Genomic DNA, 17,247 nt, shown 5'->3' on the forward strand with positions numbered 1-17,247 from the left:
TACTACCGTGCTTGGCTCTTCGCCTCTTCATGAAGTCGAACAATGATGGTACTGATGCATGTCCACCGAGGGTAGGTTGCATTAGTCAAAAGGCGTAAGCAAGCTTCACCTTGTCCTGCAAGCTTCTCCTCGTTTTGCGAGTTGACGGGACACACCAAAAAGTAGTGCTAGTCCATACTCCCTCCTTCCCGGTTAATATGTCTTAATCTTTTTTGCGGGTAAATGAGAGAGCTTTATTCATATATAAGCATTCTTAGGACGATCAGCCAAGACACTGGTCACTAGGAAGCGAGGTACCCCACAAAAAAAGAAGTAGGAAGCGAGGTGTTTCATCAAGCCAGCTCGGCCACATTCAAAGTGCAGCAAGCACGGTTTGCACAAAGATGCACCGCAAGGTTTGCTGACCTGTTTACATGCTGAATAACAAAAAAGAGGAAATATTACCGAGCGCTACTATTTGTAACAAGATATGAGCCAGAATTAAGCGAGAATTGTGGCGAGTGTTCCATGCAATCAACTTCCATTATCACATGCAAGAACCCTTGAAGAGAACCAAATGTGTTGAAGATTGCTTTATCACATTTTAAAATTATAATAAGAGTGCAGACGCTCCTCCATCCGGTTCCTAGTACTAGTACTAGTATAGTATATACCTTTATAGACTGTAGTAGTAGTACTAGTAAACTTTGCGCTTGGCTGTTCGCCTATTTGGGAAGTCGAACAATAATAGCACTAGTAGTATAGTGTATGCTTCTAGCAACCTAACACAGAATTAACTTTTGCAGGTCCACCGCCTGAGCGAGGGAGAGCTTGCATTAGTCAAAAGTTTCTACTTGTCCTGCGAGCCACCGCGCGCAAGCTTCACCCGTCCTGCAACCTTCTCCTCGTTCGGCAAGTTGACAGGACACAGCAAAGTAATGCTAGTCCATACTGACTCCTCTCCGGTTAATATGGATTAATTTCAAACGAGATAAATACACTGTCTGTCATTGTATATTTGTAAAAATACGGTCAGTGGACTTCATAATACGCTCATTGCACTCAATATATATATTTTCTGGTGTTTATACGGTCACTAGCTCACCCCGACTGAGTATGTATGTGCATGCATGTGTAGGTTGAGCACTTGAGAGTGACCGTGTGTGTTCCCTTGTGTGCTCGGACATGCATGCATTAGGGCGTCACGCGCATTTTTGCGTCCATGTGTACGTGTGACTGTTGCGTACACGTAGGGGGAGTACGTGTAGGGGCCACTAAGGAGCAGTCAAATCACACAGTAAGTTAGTCGGAAGAAGCAACCATCATTTCACTCTTGAATGACACGTACGCAATATAAAATGGTTGATATGGAGAGAAAAAGAAAACTACTATATATACACTAGCAGGAGCCTAAGCTACAAGCATGCTTGCTTAGATTGCTCTCTTCACAAGCATAGAACGACGGGCCTGATCCCGCAGCTGGGCGAACGGAACAATGTTCTACGTAGATGCGGTCGACATTGGCGAGGGAGAAAACCCACAGTCGGTGCCTCCCAAACGGGGGTCACCGTGGTATGGGCCGATGCCGCGTCCCAACCGCCCTTCTAGCTACAGCCCGACGTCCCAGGTAGTCCATCTTCCTTTTGGAGCCAGCTTGCTCTACTGCCGTAGCTCCATCTCCATGTCGATCTTTCTCTACTTCTACTGGCTTCTACTTATGATGAGTTTATGTCTCATGAACTAGTGCCAGTACTATTATTCTAATCACACTTCTTCAATATCTTTGCCATCAGGGATGCTCAGGTCTATTTTAGTGGAACTGCACAAAAGCATCCTATGATCCGAGGGTGCCAGCCGTCATTCCTTCAACAGGTTCTACCTGGCCAGGAAATTAAATCATGTTTAGGGTTTAGGGTTTAAGTCGTAGTGACCCCATCGGTAGTTTATCTTTCGTACACGCTCTCACAACTTTTTTCTTTAGTTGTGAAGTATATATTGGTTATGATCTATGAATCATTGAGATGCATTATCATACGTGTTAGTTTTCCTTTGAATTTGATGGAATGTTGTAACGGGGCAACCTTGGAATAGGAATGAAAATAGAGTGGAAAGTTTCCGTTTTTGCAGAGAAAAAATGGAAACAGAGATAAACCAACGTTTCGTTTCGTTGGATCGCGCCATCGAGCAAAACCAACGTTTAAATCACGTCTTTCATGTTCTTGTCTCACCCTCCTCCACGGCTCGACCCCACACGGTCACTCGGCATGCCACTCACCACAAACCGAGTATACGGTAACTTTCCCTCCTGGTTGTCAATGGATTGCGCCATGGAGTACTAGCACTACTGGAAGAGATTGACGAGTTGGGGTGGATAGCTAGCTGCAGCACGGACTCCCAAGAACTTTTTACATGCATGTTGTAGCCGGCTATTGCGACCTTTGAACGCGGAGTAGCCGCGTGCACCCGGAAGCGGCGCGGGCGACACTCTCTTGGCCGGCGCGCCGCTTCAATGCAGGTGCCAGTGAGAGGTCGCATCCACTCTAGTCGGGCTTGAATGCGGCACTAACCGTTTCGGGCGGGAAGCACGCGCGGGTGATGAAGAGGGTTCGGGTTGGTTAGGACGGGCTGTGGCAGCGGTCCGGACGTGCGCATACAAGAGATGTTGTACGTTAATATTGCTGCGTATATAATTAACAACGTAAATAATGTGCCAGTTGGACAAATATGATTGGAGATGGAGATGGAAATGGAATTTTACGTAAACACGGATATGCATGTGTATGTCTATGTGTGTGTGCGCGACAACTCTCGCGACCTGGAAGCGGGGGCGTGTTTTTGATTGAGTTTTCTTTCTTGGTACGTTAGAAAATCAGTCTGTCTAATTCACATCTAGATGTTATTTAAGGATATCACGTCTAAGCTCCCACAAGTATATAATGTAGCAACAAGAAACAAAAAAAACTAGGAAAAAAATAGACCACAAACAGAGTGGACATCAACTTAGATCTGACATAACTATGTCACATCTAGATGTGTCCTAGACAGACCCTTAAAAAATTGTCTGCCAGTTTTCGTTTCTTTTTTCCGGGAACGCGTGTATTCTATTTAAAACCACTGCTATGGAGATGTTTTTACTCCATTATAGCCTCTTGTTTGATAGAGTTTCTCGCGTCTCGCTCTCTCACCCTCTCCATATCAAAAGAAGATGATAGTGTCCACTCCATCTCTCTCCTCACCGGTGGTCACATATCCGGCCGAATCCCGTCCGCTGCGGGAGGTGAGGAGGTGCAGCGTTGACGTTGTCGCCGTCGGCGACGGAGGAAGCCGATGTGCACCATCCTCTCAGAGTCAGCGCTGGCGCGGACGAAGATCCTCTGCGCCCTTGTTCGCTGCCGTCGTGTGGGCAGATCCCGCCCGCCTGCCTAAAAGACATCTGGCCCACCTGAGGTATAACTTCTTGTACTGGTCCAACTCCCTAGGTCGCTGCGTGCCAGTTTTCTTCTATGCGACTACTCCCAGCTCCCCATGCATAGTAGCTAGGGTTCATCGGCTGGTCCAACATCACCTACTAGTACTATTATAGAGGAAATGCCACTCAAAAAGTTGTCCTGATTTATGCCATGGTGGAGGTATACATGTTGTTTCGACAAAAAGTACATGGTGGTTGTGCGGTCATTGCCCATATGGTGGTAGTACTATCACTGGTTAAATGAAGAAATGCTTTTTTTCTTGGGTATCCTGGTTTACTTCCCATCAAGATAATTATGATGCTTCTATTTGTTGGTGTACTTTTCATTAAGTATTATTGACAATTGAGATGTCGTTGCTAACCCTTTTTATATTTTTGGAAACAGTGATGCGTGTCTCCATACCCGGGCATGTCTTCCTCAATTTTAGTGGAATTAAACAAAATTGGATGGCCATTGTTGTTCCGCCTCACTGTCCTCTGCCACGTGGTTCTTCCTTCCTCGAGCTTGATTACTGAGAAGAAATAGACCATAGTTAGGATTTGTCGAACTTCATAGGTGCCTCACCCAAACTTGATGCCAAATGGATGATGCATCACCACGATGACCGATTGATGCTCATGGTTGCACCTCACGGTTGCGTCGGCTGGTGAAGCTGATGGATTTTCAATGAAAAACAAGTTGTCTTCCATCAGTGCTCTTTGCTTGTTACAAAGATGATATCCTTCGTCAGTTCACCTTCGTTGCGTTGGAGACGCAGTCGTCTTTCACGTTGGTGCAATTTTATCACACAATTGGCTATGAACCAAATGTTTCCTCAAAGAAGGATCGACGTTGGTACTAAGATCATAAGTTTTGTATTGATTTCTAAGCCTTCTCACAACTTTGTCTCCAGCTCCCCTGTAATTTTATTTGTCCAGCTATTAACTTCGATTTAAAAAATGGTGTGGACTAAAAACCCGGATGGACGTAGTAGCCCTCCATTTTTATTTACTCCCCATATTAGATTTGACTGAAGCCAAACTTTGTAATACTCTCAAACCTTTCTGATAATTGAAATTAAAATTCTTTATTTGTACACACTCTCACACGTTTCCGATAATTTGGCGCATGTGTGGTTGTTCACTTAAGGGAGGGTAGTGTACCACACGTGAAGAATAGGAAGTGCGACCAGGATGCGTGGGCATGGATCATTAGTTCATTGGAAATAGTACCACTGTACATTAAATAAAGAGTTTCTTTTCATACTTACACAATTTAAAATGATTGTTATGGAGAGAATAAGAAAACCACTCCACTATATATTAGTCGTATACACGAGAGTACTATATGGACGCGGCTTCATTGACTTAGTGCACCTGCCTTTGGATTTATGACAGGTGGGCCCAAAATGTGGCTGACTCACCTGTCATACAGCCAAAAGCAGGTGTAGTGAAGGCACCAGAGCTAGTCCGTACTACAGTAGTATATATATATAAGCGGGAGCCTCAGCGCTTGTTCGCTAGGGTTTGCACTCTCCACAGGCTCGCCGCACTACATATATGTTACACGCTGGAGGCTCATCGTTCATTTGCTAGGGTTTGCTATATTCAAATTCTCTCACCCTCTCTTCACCAGATCTAAACAAGATTGCGTTGGCCTCTTGTCTCTCTCTCCCCCCTCACAGCTGGTGAAGGAGGCGTCCGTATCCCGTCGCACCGGGAAGGGGAGGAGGTGCAGCATTCACTCTATCGCCTTCGGCGAGGGAGGCAATCCACTACCGGCTGCACTATTCTCTTTCACCCAGAGCCTGTGTAGGAGGGCCACCGACCCCTTCTTCCTCGCTGTCGTATGTGGTGTGGGCAGATCCGGTGTGACGCCCTGAGACCAATGTGCCAGGTGTCCGTTAGTTTTTCGCTGTCGTTGTCATGTCTTTTGCTTGCGTGTTGCATCTTATCATGTCATCATGTGCATTGCATCATCATGTTTTCAAAACTTGCATTCGTCCGGGTTCCCCCGTTCTCTCCGATGTCCGTTCTGAGCCCAGAAACAATTGCACGCGCCCGCGGCACGTCCGAAATATTATTTTATAAGTGGCCGGAAAATGTTCTCGGAATGGGATGAGAGTTGGCGTGCAGTCTTGTCTTAGTGTAGGTAGACTGCCTCCCAAATTTCATCGCATTCGGAGTCCGTTTGACACCCCAACGGATAAATATAGCGGCAATAGTAGCCGGTCTAATGTCGGACGTTTTCAGCCTCCGGAAACAGTCGAGGGGCCTCCCTCTCTTCTCTTATCTCAGTTCGAGACCATCTACACAGCCCACTACCTACCGCCAGGTCCAACCTAACCTCTCTCATCATCCTGCGACCCCCCTCGCGCGCGTCCGAAATTTGTCATGGACCCGACCCGGGCAGTCGTCACCGTTGTGTCCGGATCATCCCCAAACGTCTACAAAATATCTCTGTTTTATTTATTAGACTCCCTAGCCTATTTTTCCTGTCCGTTTGATTTTTATCGAAGGGACAAGATAGCCCCTAACCTATTCAACTCGCTATATATATATTGGAGTAACCCGAGACCGAATCCCTAATTTTTAGGGATCCTCCTAGCTGCCGCCGCCACCTACAGGCTCCTCCCTCCTCGGATCAGATGCCGCAGCCATCTATCAAATCCATCCATCCACAACGCCACCCTCCTCCTCGTTTTCTCAGCCAGGCCAACCACCTCCTCCCATCGTTTCAATCCATCAAGCATGGATCCCCCGCAGACATCCAGCACGCCCAGATGCTCTTTTCTCCCCGATGCCTTTGTCCCCGCCATGGTTTTGGAGCTCACCTCGGTCGCTGATCGGAGCCGCCCTGGGAACCGGCACCGCCGGAGTCCCTCCTTGCCTGGCCATCTCCTTCTCCTCCTTCCTCTAACCTCTCTCGATCTTCCTCTCTCTCTGTATTTCATCAGCCGCAGGTCGCCGCCGCCTTGGTCAACCCTCGCCGGAGCTCCGTTGACGCCCCGTTGGCCGGTTCCGGCCCAGAAACAGGCGAATCCATCCATCCCCGTCGAACCCTGGCATTCCCTACATGCCTCCGCCCGCTGCCATCTTCTTCCCGAAGCATCGTCCCCGGCCTCCTCGTCAGGCCGGCTTCCCCGTCAAGTCCCTTGCGCGCGAGCTCGACTCCGAGCACTCCTGAGCTCCTCTTCCTCCCGCTGGCATCCTGCGCGTCGTCCAAGTCCCCGCGCCGTCATGGCCCCTGCAGCCCCGTGCCCAATCCCCATCGCGCCGCGCCTGTCCAGCCTCTGCTTCGCGCAGAGGAGGACGATGCCCCGCTCGTACCCGTTGACCGTGCTGCGGCTGCGAGCGACCGCCAGTGGGCTTCCCAGATCCAGTCGGCCCAATGCCTCCCTTGCCAGCCCCTCTCCTCACCGACTGGGCTTGGCCCATGGTGAGAAACCCCTGGCGCCCCACCGCTTTTTTCCTGTTGTTGGGCCAGCAGATCCGGTCCAGTATCTATTTTTTTAGGCTCTACGAATTTAGCTATTATCCCAGGTTTTGCAGTTTTACAGAAAACCCCTTTCACAACATGCATATTATAACTCACAAACGGTGCATCATTTTATAACAAACTTTATATGAAAGATGCTTAGAATTTTGTGTAGTTTCATAATATGTCATTTCCATCCATGTTTAAAATGTTTAAAATACTGTTTGTGTAACTTTGTCCATATGCCATGCTAAAATGGTTTAATTCAAAACTATATAACCATAGCTCCGTTTTTAACATACTTTATATGTAAATGGGGTAGAATTTTGCCTAGTTTAACATGGTGGCATCATATTGCATATTTAATAACTATAAAATATGGTTTAGGGCAGAACAGGACCAAACCTAATATATGCACATGGGGATTTAACGGAATTGTTGTCCGTTGTTTCCGACCTCATTTAAACTTGATTAGATAGGTAGTTTTACTTTGCTTCACCCTCTTGTCATGTTTTAACAACATTTAATATTGTTGGGTACATAAACAAGATCGAAAATAAATAACTTGAATGTGGTGTTTCGTCAATATGCAACTCGTTGCATATTGAGCTCCACTTAATTTGTAGGATTGTTTTGTGCATTTTGCCATGCCATGTTTCTTTAAACCGGACATGCATCATACTCGGTTGTGCATCATACCATGTTCATGTGTAGGTTGTTTACTGTGTTGTTTGCTTTCTTTCCGGTGTTTCTTCTTCGGGTTGGTTCCGATAACGTCGCGTTTGTGAGGACCCGTTCGTACATGTCCGTTTGTCTTCTTCTTGGACTCGTTCTTCTTCCTTGCGGGATTTCAGGCAAGATGATCATACCCTCGAAATCACTTCTATCTTTGCTTCCTAGTTGCTCGCTCTTTTGCTATGCCTGTGCTACGATACCTACCACTTGCTTATCATGCCTCCCATATTGTTGAACCAAGCCTCTAACCCACCTTGTCCTAGCAAACCGTTGATTGGCTATGTTACCGCTTTGCTCAGCCCCTCTTATAGCGTTGTTAGATTCAGGTGAAGATTGAAGTTTTTTTCCTCGTTGGAACATGGAGATGTTGTTTCTTGTTGGAACATGTTTACTTGTTGGGATATCACAATATATCTTATTTAATTAATGCATCTATATACTTGGTAAAGGGTGGAAGGCTCGATGTTATGCCTGGTGTTTTGTTCCACTCTTGCCGCCCTAGTTTCCGTCATATCGGTGTTATGTTCCCGGATTTTGTGTTCCTTATGTGCTTGGGTTATAATGGGAACCCCTTGACAGTTCGCTTTGAATAAACCTCCTCCAGCAAGGCCCAACCTTGGTTTTACCATTCGACACCTAGCCTTTTCCCCATGAGAGTCGCGCATCCCGAGGGTCATCTTATTTTAACCCCCCCGAGCCAGTGCTTGTCTAAGTGTTGGTTCGAAATGGGCAGCCTGCGGGGCCAACTCGGGGAAACTTGAGGGCTGGTTTTACTCGTAGCTTGACCTATCCGGTGTTGCCCTGAGAACGAGATATGTGCAGCTCCCATCAGGATGTCGGCGCATCGGGCGGCTTTGCTGGACTTGTTTTACCATTGTCGAGGATGTCTTGTAGAACCGGGATGCCGAGTCTGATCGGAATGTCTCGGGAGGAGGTCTATTCCTCCGTTGACCATGGGAACTTGTGATGGGCTAAGTTGGGACTCCCTGCAGGGATTTGAACTATCGAAAGCCATGCCCATGGTTATGGGCAGATGGGAATTTGTTAATGTCCGGTTGTAGATAACCTGAACCTTTACTTATTTAAAATATATCAACAGCGTGCGTAACCGTGATGGTCTCTTTCCGGCGGAGTCCGGGAAGTGAACACGGTTGTTGGAGTTATGCTTGACGTAGGTTGCTATAGGATCACTTCTTGATCATACTTGTATTGACCGTGCTTTGCCTTCTCTTCTCGCTCTCATATGCGTATGTTAGCCACCATATATGCTAGTAGCTTGCTGCAGCTCCACATCATACCTTTACCTTACTCATAAGCTTAAATAGTCTTGATCGCGAGGCTGCAAGATTGCTGAGTCCCTGTGGCTTACAGATACTTCCAAAACCAGCTTGCAGGTGCCGATGATGCCATTCTAGGTGACGCAACCAAGCTTAGGAGGAGCTCGATGGAGATCTTGTCCTTTGTGTTGTTTTCGTTCTAGTTGATCAGTAGTGGAGCCCAGTTGGGGTCGATCGGGGACCTTTGTCGCATTTGGGGTTCTTCTTTTATTTTGGTTCCGTAGTCGGACCTTGATTGTATTTGGTTGATGTAATGCTTTATTCATGTAATTGTGTGAAGTGGCGATTGTAAGCCAACTATGTATCTTTTCCCTTATGTATTACATGGGTTGTGTGAAGATTACCTCACTTGCGACATTGCTTTCAATGCGGTTATGCCTCTAAGTCGTGCTTCGACACGTGGGAGATATAGCCGCATCGAGGGCGTTACAAGTTGGCATCAGAGCCTTCCCCGACCTTAGGAGCCCCATTGCTTGATCGTTTTGAGCAGTCATTGTTGTGTCTAGAAAAATGTTTTGAGTCATTTAGGAATTATATATCGGATAGTTTAGGAATTCTTTTTACTTCCCAGTCTCCTTCATCGCTCTGGTAAGGCATCCTGACGTAGAGTTTTGACTATTCTCTTCTCAAATTTCACTAAATTTTTTTAGGATCACGCGGGTATCTTGGAATCGTTCCGATGGTTTTGTGACGAGAACATTGTCTTGGTGCCTCCTGATAGGGGTTTTGTGGAAGTGTCCCGGGGAGTTGAGCTCCGAGGTGTTGTCATCACAATTTTATCATTGCAATTCTGGAATACCTGAGTTTAGTACGTCGACATCGAAAATCTCTTTTATGCAGTTGTTGGTGAGATAACCTCGACGCCACCCAGTACTGGGGCGAGAGTTCGGGAGTATCGCCATAACTCGTATAACAGATGCTTTTCGAAGGTTGAGGTAGATGTTTTCCGAAGGTTTCTTGGTTATGTGTTGAAGGATGGATACAGCTGGATGTAGGATTTGCTAGTTTTGGGTGAGATATTATGCTTCCCCTGTATCCCCAACACCTGATTGCATAACCGGAAAATTTCGGGAGTTTATAAGTGGGAATTCAACTAGCTCTTAGGATATCTTTCCGACAGATGTATGATACGAAATTGGGGTTCGACGTCTAGTGGTCCGCCTATTCACGGTCGGTTTTACAGTGGTCTCATTGTGTCTTAAAGAGTCCTTGGCTATGCCGACTCGGGGACGCTTCGTATGTCATGTGCACTGCCTTCTACATGATGGTGTTGTATGATCGAGCTCGTGTAGGCCCCACCATGAAAACTTCGGACGAAATCTCTATCATATGTTTGTTCCGGCTTATTCTGCAAGCCAATCCTTTGTTTTGTTTTGAGTTGTGGTATTCGAGTTTTCGAAGTCAAATGTTGATTCCATACCTTCCCCAAATGGTGTTCTCATATTCCTATGTGAATACTAATCCTTCTTGATCATCAAGATTGTCTTGTCAATCCTTTTCACTGGCCTGTTTTCTCTTCAAGTGGATCCGATCATTTCAACATCAGCAAGATCAATTATCATTTCTTCTCAACGGTGTTCATTTCATTCTCAACAGTGTTTTCCCACCCACCCACCCTTGTTTTCTTGAAGGATTCATATTTCTTGATCAAGTATCCATCTTATTGATGTGAAGTCTCTCCATCCTTTTTCCTTCAATGTTCTTATCCGGTGATTCTCATGAAGATACTAACGGAGCCTCAAGTTCGTCATTCGTCATTCTTTTCTTCTCCGGTGGATTCAAATCAAGCTTTCGGTGTTGATCTCATATCCCTTTTCCCTCATTTCAAATACCTTTTCATATCGGTGCACCTCATAATAATTCATTTCTCGCTATTCATTTGTTCCGGAGTGCTAAAGATATCTCAGAAGGCTCGTCTTTTCATTTAAGATCAGTTCAACCTATTTCGAGGTTGTTATCCCATTCAAGTCATTCAATTCAACCTGTGCAACCTCCCTTTTAAATCATTTCAATGGTTCTTCTTTTGACTGGGCCCTAACCCACAGGTCTTTTCCCAGGATCTTACCTGACTCTTCTTATTTTCCCGGAGCTATCCTCAAATTTCTTTTTGAAGTTTGGCGTAAGAATGATTTATAATCAGTAAAATGCTTTTCCCCAAGATCTTTCAAAAAAAATTCGTCGTTGGCTCAACCTCTTCGTTTTGACTCTTCCGGAGTATCTAAATAATTATTGGTGGTGTTTCTCATCGTCATTCTCAGATTTGGAGACCGAAGAAGAGTTTCTTTCAAATCTTGCCCCATTCTCTGCCATCCTCTGATAATTGTTTGATTGTGAGAATTCTTTTCACGTATCCGGAGTAATTCAAGAGTCTTCTCAGTTTGTTATCCGGAGTCCATCAATTCAGGTCTATTCATTCTCAGGTGTCAGTTATCATTCTCCTATCTTGCCGGTGCATCAATCAAATATCCTCTAATCAGTTCTTGATCTCTTCGTTCTGATGTATCTAAATCCCCTCAAAATTCTTCGTTCATTTGTTAATTCTTTCCGGTGTTTCTTTATCTTCTCTTCGTTCATTTTCAATTCTTACGGTGGTTTGTTCAAGATTCCTCTTCTTACATTAACATACTTCCGTTCTTTCAAATCATACCGGTGGATCATCGAAGGCCTCTTCAAGTTTGCGCATTATCTATCTTAATCCTTTCTACGAGAATAAGTAGTATGCCAAATCCATTGATTGTCACCAATTTAATTGATGAAGGAAGAGCATAATGTAATTCTTATTCTTGCTTCATCCAAGTGATTAATTCCTTATTCCTGAGGCTCTTTAAATTCTCGGTTCCATTTGTTTCATCTTCTCTTTTTCCCGGAGTTCCAAGCTCTTTCAAGTATGCCACCACGAAGATTCATCTAAATCATTACAAGGTTTCACCTCGTGTTTTTCAACTTCTCTTTCTTTTCGTTATCCTTTTGTTACCGGAATTCTTCAGGGAGGCTCTACATGGTGGTTCACCAAGGATTTAATTCCTTCTCGAAGTGTTCATCGAGATTCTTTTCAGAGGAGCTCAAGTATTATTTATCTTGCATTTTAAAGTGCAATTCTTTGAACCGTATCATTGGAGCTGGTATTATGTCATTCTTGATAATTTGAGTTCATGTTTTCATGTTTCACAAGTTATCAAGTATGAGATATTTTAAATCCATCAACCTCTTCGTTGGAATTATCTTGGGTTATATTTCACCTAAAGTTTTCCCTAAGGATTGTTGCTATTATGGTGCTTATAAAGGACCCAAGTTCTTCTTTATCCTCCCGGTGAAATAAGTTCCTCGTCTCTTATCAATCCAATTCTTTTCCCATGAGTGGCAGGTTGTCACCTCATAATTTGAGATGTATTCCATAAGACCATATCAAGCTTATTCTTTTCGTTGTTGGGCTTCCAACAACTCCGTTCTAGGATTTGTTGTAAGCGTGCTCTCATTTTTTTATTCCCTTCGTTCATTCCATTATTACTTTTGTTCCGGAGGCATTGTGATGTTGCGTTCTTCAACCCATCTTCTTGTTTTATCAGAATCGTGTTCTTTTCGTGCTTATCCTTTCAACCGGAGTGTTGTGTCCTCTTTTCATGTATCCTCTCATCTTGTCTAGTTCAATTCCTTCCATTTACTGGCGGGGTGCTGTCCAAATTATATCATTCTTATTCCTTCCCTATCTTGTTTTGACCGGAGTATTGTGCCCCTTTGTTCAAGTTCTTTTCGCCTTATCAAGCCTTGCATCTCTTTTCAACCGGAGTGCTGTCCGACTTTGTTCTTACTCGTTCCTCTTTCCTAATGGAGTGATTTCAATTTTGTTCATCTCCGCTGCATTCTTTTCTTCAATTTGTTAAACCTCTCAAGGTTCTTTGGTCTCACTCGTTTGTCAAAGAAGCAACTTAGTTTTACCTCTTCTCTTTCTTTTCCGTTGTCCCTCTGGTGCCATTCTAGATCTCGGGACGAGATCCTTTCGTAGTGGTGGAGTGTTGTGACGTCCCGAGACCGATGTGCCAGGTGTCCGTCAGTTTTTCACTGTTGTTGTCATGTCTTTTGCTTGCGTGTTGCATCTTATCATGTCATCATTGCATTGCATCATCATGTTTTCAAAACTTGCATTCGTCCGGGTTCCCCCGTTCTCTCCGCTGTCCGTTCTTAGCCCAAACACACTTGCACGCGCCCACGGCACATCCGAAATATTATTTTATAAGTGGCCGGAAAATGTACTTGGAATGGGATGAGAGTTGGCATGCGGTCTTGTCTTAGTGTAGGTAGACTGCCTGCCAAATTTCATCGCATTCGGAGTCCGTTTGACGCCCCAACGGATAAATATAGCGGCAATAGTAGCCGGTCTAACGTCGGACGTTTTCAGCCTCCGGAAACAGTCGAGGGGCCTCCCTCTCTTCTCTTTTCTTAGTTCGAGACCGTCTACACAGCCCACTACCTACCGCCAGGTCCAACATAACCTCTCTCGTTAGCCTGCGACCCCCCTCGCGCGCGTCCGAAATTTGTCTCGGACCCGACCCGGGCAGTCGTCACCGTTGTGTCCGGATCATCCCCAAACGTCTACAAAACATCTCCGTTTTATTTATTAGACTCCCTAGCCTATTTTTCCTATCCGTCTGATTTTTATCGAAGGGACAAGATAGCCCCTAACCTATTCAACTCGCTATATATATATTGGACTAACCCGAGACCGAATCCCTAATTTTTAGGGATCCTCCTAGCTGCCGCCGCCACCTACAGGCTCCTCCCTCCTCGGATCAGACGTCGCAGCCATCTATCAAATCCATCCATCCACAGCGCCACCCTCCTCCTCGTTTTCTCAACCAGGCCAACCACCTCCTCCCATCATTTCAATCCATCAAGCATGGATCCCCCGCAGAGATCCAGCGCCACCCACATGCTCCTTTCTCCCCGATGCCCTTGTCCCCGCCATGGTTTTGGAGCTCACCTCGGTCGCTGAACCGAGCCGCCCAGGGAACTGACACCGGCGGAGTCCCTCCTCACCTGCAAGAACCAGCGTTGCCACACCTCCAGGCTGGACCCCGCCGCCCTGCTCCTCCTTCCCTGGCCATCTCCTTCTCCTCCTTCCTCTAACCTCTCTCGATCTTCCTCTATCTCTGTATTTCATCAGCTGCAGGTCGCCGCCGCCTTGGTAAACCCTCGCCGGAGCTCCGTCGACGCCCCGTTGGCCGGATCCGGCCCAGAAACAGGCGAATCCATCCATCCCCGTCGAACCCTGGCATTCCATGCACGCCTCCGCCCACTGCCATCTTCTTCCCGAAGCATCGTCCCCGGCCTCCTTGTCAGACCGGCTTCCCCGTCAAGTCCCTCGCACGCGAGCTCAACTCCGAGCGCTCCTGAGCTCCTCTTCCTCCCGCTGGCATCCTCCGCGTCGTCCAAGTCCCCGCGCCGTCATGGCCCCTGCAGCCCCGTGCCCAATCCCCATCGCGCCGTGCCTGTCCAGCCTCTGCTTCGTGCAGAGGAGGACGATGCCCCGCTCGTACCCGTTGACCGCGCTGCGGCTGCGAGCGACCGCCAGTGGGCTTCCCAGATCCAGTCGGCCCAGTGCCTCCCTTGCTAGCCCCTCTCCTCATCGACTGGGCTTGGCCCGTGGTGAGAACACCCCTGGCGCCCCACCCCTTTTTTCCTATTGTTGCGCCAGCAGATCCGGTCCAGTATCTATTTTTTAGGCTCTGCGAATTTAGCTATTATCCCAGGTTTTGCAGTTTTACAGAAAACCCCTTTCACAACATGCATATTATAACTCACAAACGGTGCATCATTTTATAACAAACTTTATATGAAAGATGCTTAGAATTTTGTGTAGTTTCATAATATTTCATTTCCATCCATGTTTAAAATGTTTAAAATACTGTTTGTGTAACTTCGTCCATATGCCATGCTAAAATGGTTTAATTCATAACTATATAACTGTAGCTCCGTTTCTAACAAACTTTATATGTAAATGGGGTAGAATTTTGCCTAGTTTAACATGGTGGCATCATCTTGCATGTTTAGTTACTATAAAATATGGTTTAGGGCAGAACAGGACCAAACCTAATATATTTACATGGGGATTTAACGGAATTGTTGTTCGTTGTTTCCGGCCTCATTTAAACTTGACTAGATAGGTAGTTTTACTTTGCTTCACCCTCTTGCCATGTTTTAAGAACATTTAATATTGTTGGGTACATAAACAAGATCGAAACTAAATAACTTGAATGTGGTGTCTCGTCAATATGCAACTCGTTGCATATTGAGCTCCACTTAATTTGTAGGATTGTTTTGTGCATTTTGCCATGCCATGTTTCTTTAAACCGAACATGCATCATACTCGGTTGTGCATCATACCATGTTCATGTGTTGGTTGTTTACTATGTTGTTTGCTTTCTTTCCAGTGTTGCTTCTTTAGGTTGGTTCCGATAACATCGCGTTTGTGAGGACCCGTTCGTCTACGTCCCTTTGTCTTCTTCTTGGACTCGTTCTTCTTCCTTGCGGGATTTCAGGCACGATGATCATACCCTCGAAATCACTTCTATGTTTGCTTGCTAGTTGCTCGCTCTTTTGCTATGCCTGTGCTACGATACCTACCACTTGCTTATCAGGCCTCCCATATTGTTGAACCAAGCCTCTAACCCACCTTGTCCTAGAAAACCGTTGATTGGCTATGTTACCGCTTTGCTCACCCACTCTTATAGCGTTGTTAGTTGCAGGTGAAGATTGAAGTTTTGTTCCTCGTTGGAACATGGAGATGTTGTTCCTTGTTGGAACATGTTTACTTGTTGGGATATCACAATATATCTTATTCTATTAATGCATCTATATACTTGGTAAAGGGTGGAAGGCTCGGTGTTGTGCCTGGTGTTTTGTTCCACTCTTGCCGCCCTAGTTTCCATCATATCGGTGTTAAGTTCCCGGATTTTGCGTTCCTTATGCGGTTGGGTTACAATGGGAACCCCTTGACAGTTTGCTTTGAATAAAACTCCTCCAGCAAGGCCCAACCTTGGTTTTACCATTTGCTACCTAGCCTTTTCCCCTTGGGAGTCGGATATCCCGAGGGTCATCTTATTTTAACCCCCCCTGGGACAGTGCTTGTCTAAGTGTTGGTCCGAAATGGGCAGCCTGCGGGGCCACCTCGGGGAAACTTGAGGGCTGGTTTTTCTCGTAGCTTGACCTATCCGGTGTTGCCCTGAGAACAAGATATGTGCAGCTCCTATCAGGATGTCGGCGCATCGGGCGGCTTTGCTGGACTTGTTTTACCATTGTCGAGGATGTCTTGTAGAACCGGGATGCCGAGTCTGATCGGAATGTCTCGGGAGGAGGTCTGTTCCTCCGTTGACCGTGAGAGCTTGTGATGGGCTAAGTTGGGACTACCTGCAGGGATTTGAACTATCGAAAGCCATGCCCACGGTTATGGGCAGATGGGAATTTGTTAATGTCCGGTTGTAGATAACCTGAACCTTTACTTATTTAAAATATATCAACAGCGTGCGTAACCGTGATGGTCTCTTTCCGGCGGAGTCCGGGAAGTGAACACGGTTGTTGGAGTTATGCTTGACGTAGGTTGCTATAGGATCACTTCTTGATCATACTTGTATCGACCGTGCTTTGCCTTCTCTTCTCGCTCTCATTTGCGTATGTTAGCCACCATATATGCTAGTCGCTTGCTGCAGCTCCACATCATACCTTTACCTTACCCATAAGCTTAAATAGTCTTGATCGCGAGGGTGCGAGATTGCTGAGTTCCTGTGGCTCACAGATAGTTCCAAAACCAGCTTGCAGGTGCCGATGATGCCATTCCAGGTGACGCAACCAAGCTCAGGAGGAGCTCGATGGAGATCTTCTCCTTTGTGTTGTTTTCGTTCTAGTTGATCAGTAGTGGAGCCCAGTTGGGGTCGATCGGGGACCTTTGTCGCATTTGGTGTTCTTCTTTTATTTTGGTTCCGTAGTCGGACCTTGATGGTATTTGGTTGATGTAATGCTTTATTCATGTAATTGTGTGAAGTGGCGATTGTAAGCCAACTATGTATATTTTCCCTTATGTATTACATGGGTTGTGTGAAGATTACCTCACTTGCGACATTGCTTTCAATGCGGTTATGCCTCTAAGTCGTGCTTCGACACGTGGGAGATATAGCTGCATCGAGGGTGTTACATCCGGCCTCCCGCTGCACGCGTTGCCACATCCCGACGACCCAAAGGTATAAGTTTCGTTGAAACCGTCATTGCTCTAGCTGCAT

Source organism: Triticum aestivum, chromosome 6A, assembly GCF_018294505.1.
Source record: "Triticum aestivum cultivar Chinese Spring chromosome 6A, IWGSC CS RefSeq v2.1, whole genome shotgun sequence".
NCBI classification, from domain to species: domain Eukaryota; kingdom Viridiplantae; phylum Streptophyta; class Magnoliopsida; order Poales; family Poaceae; genus Triticum; species Triticum aestivum.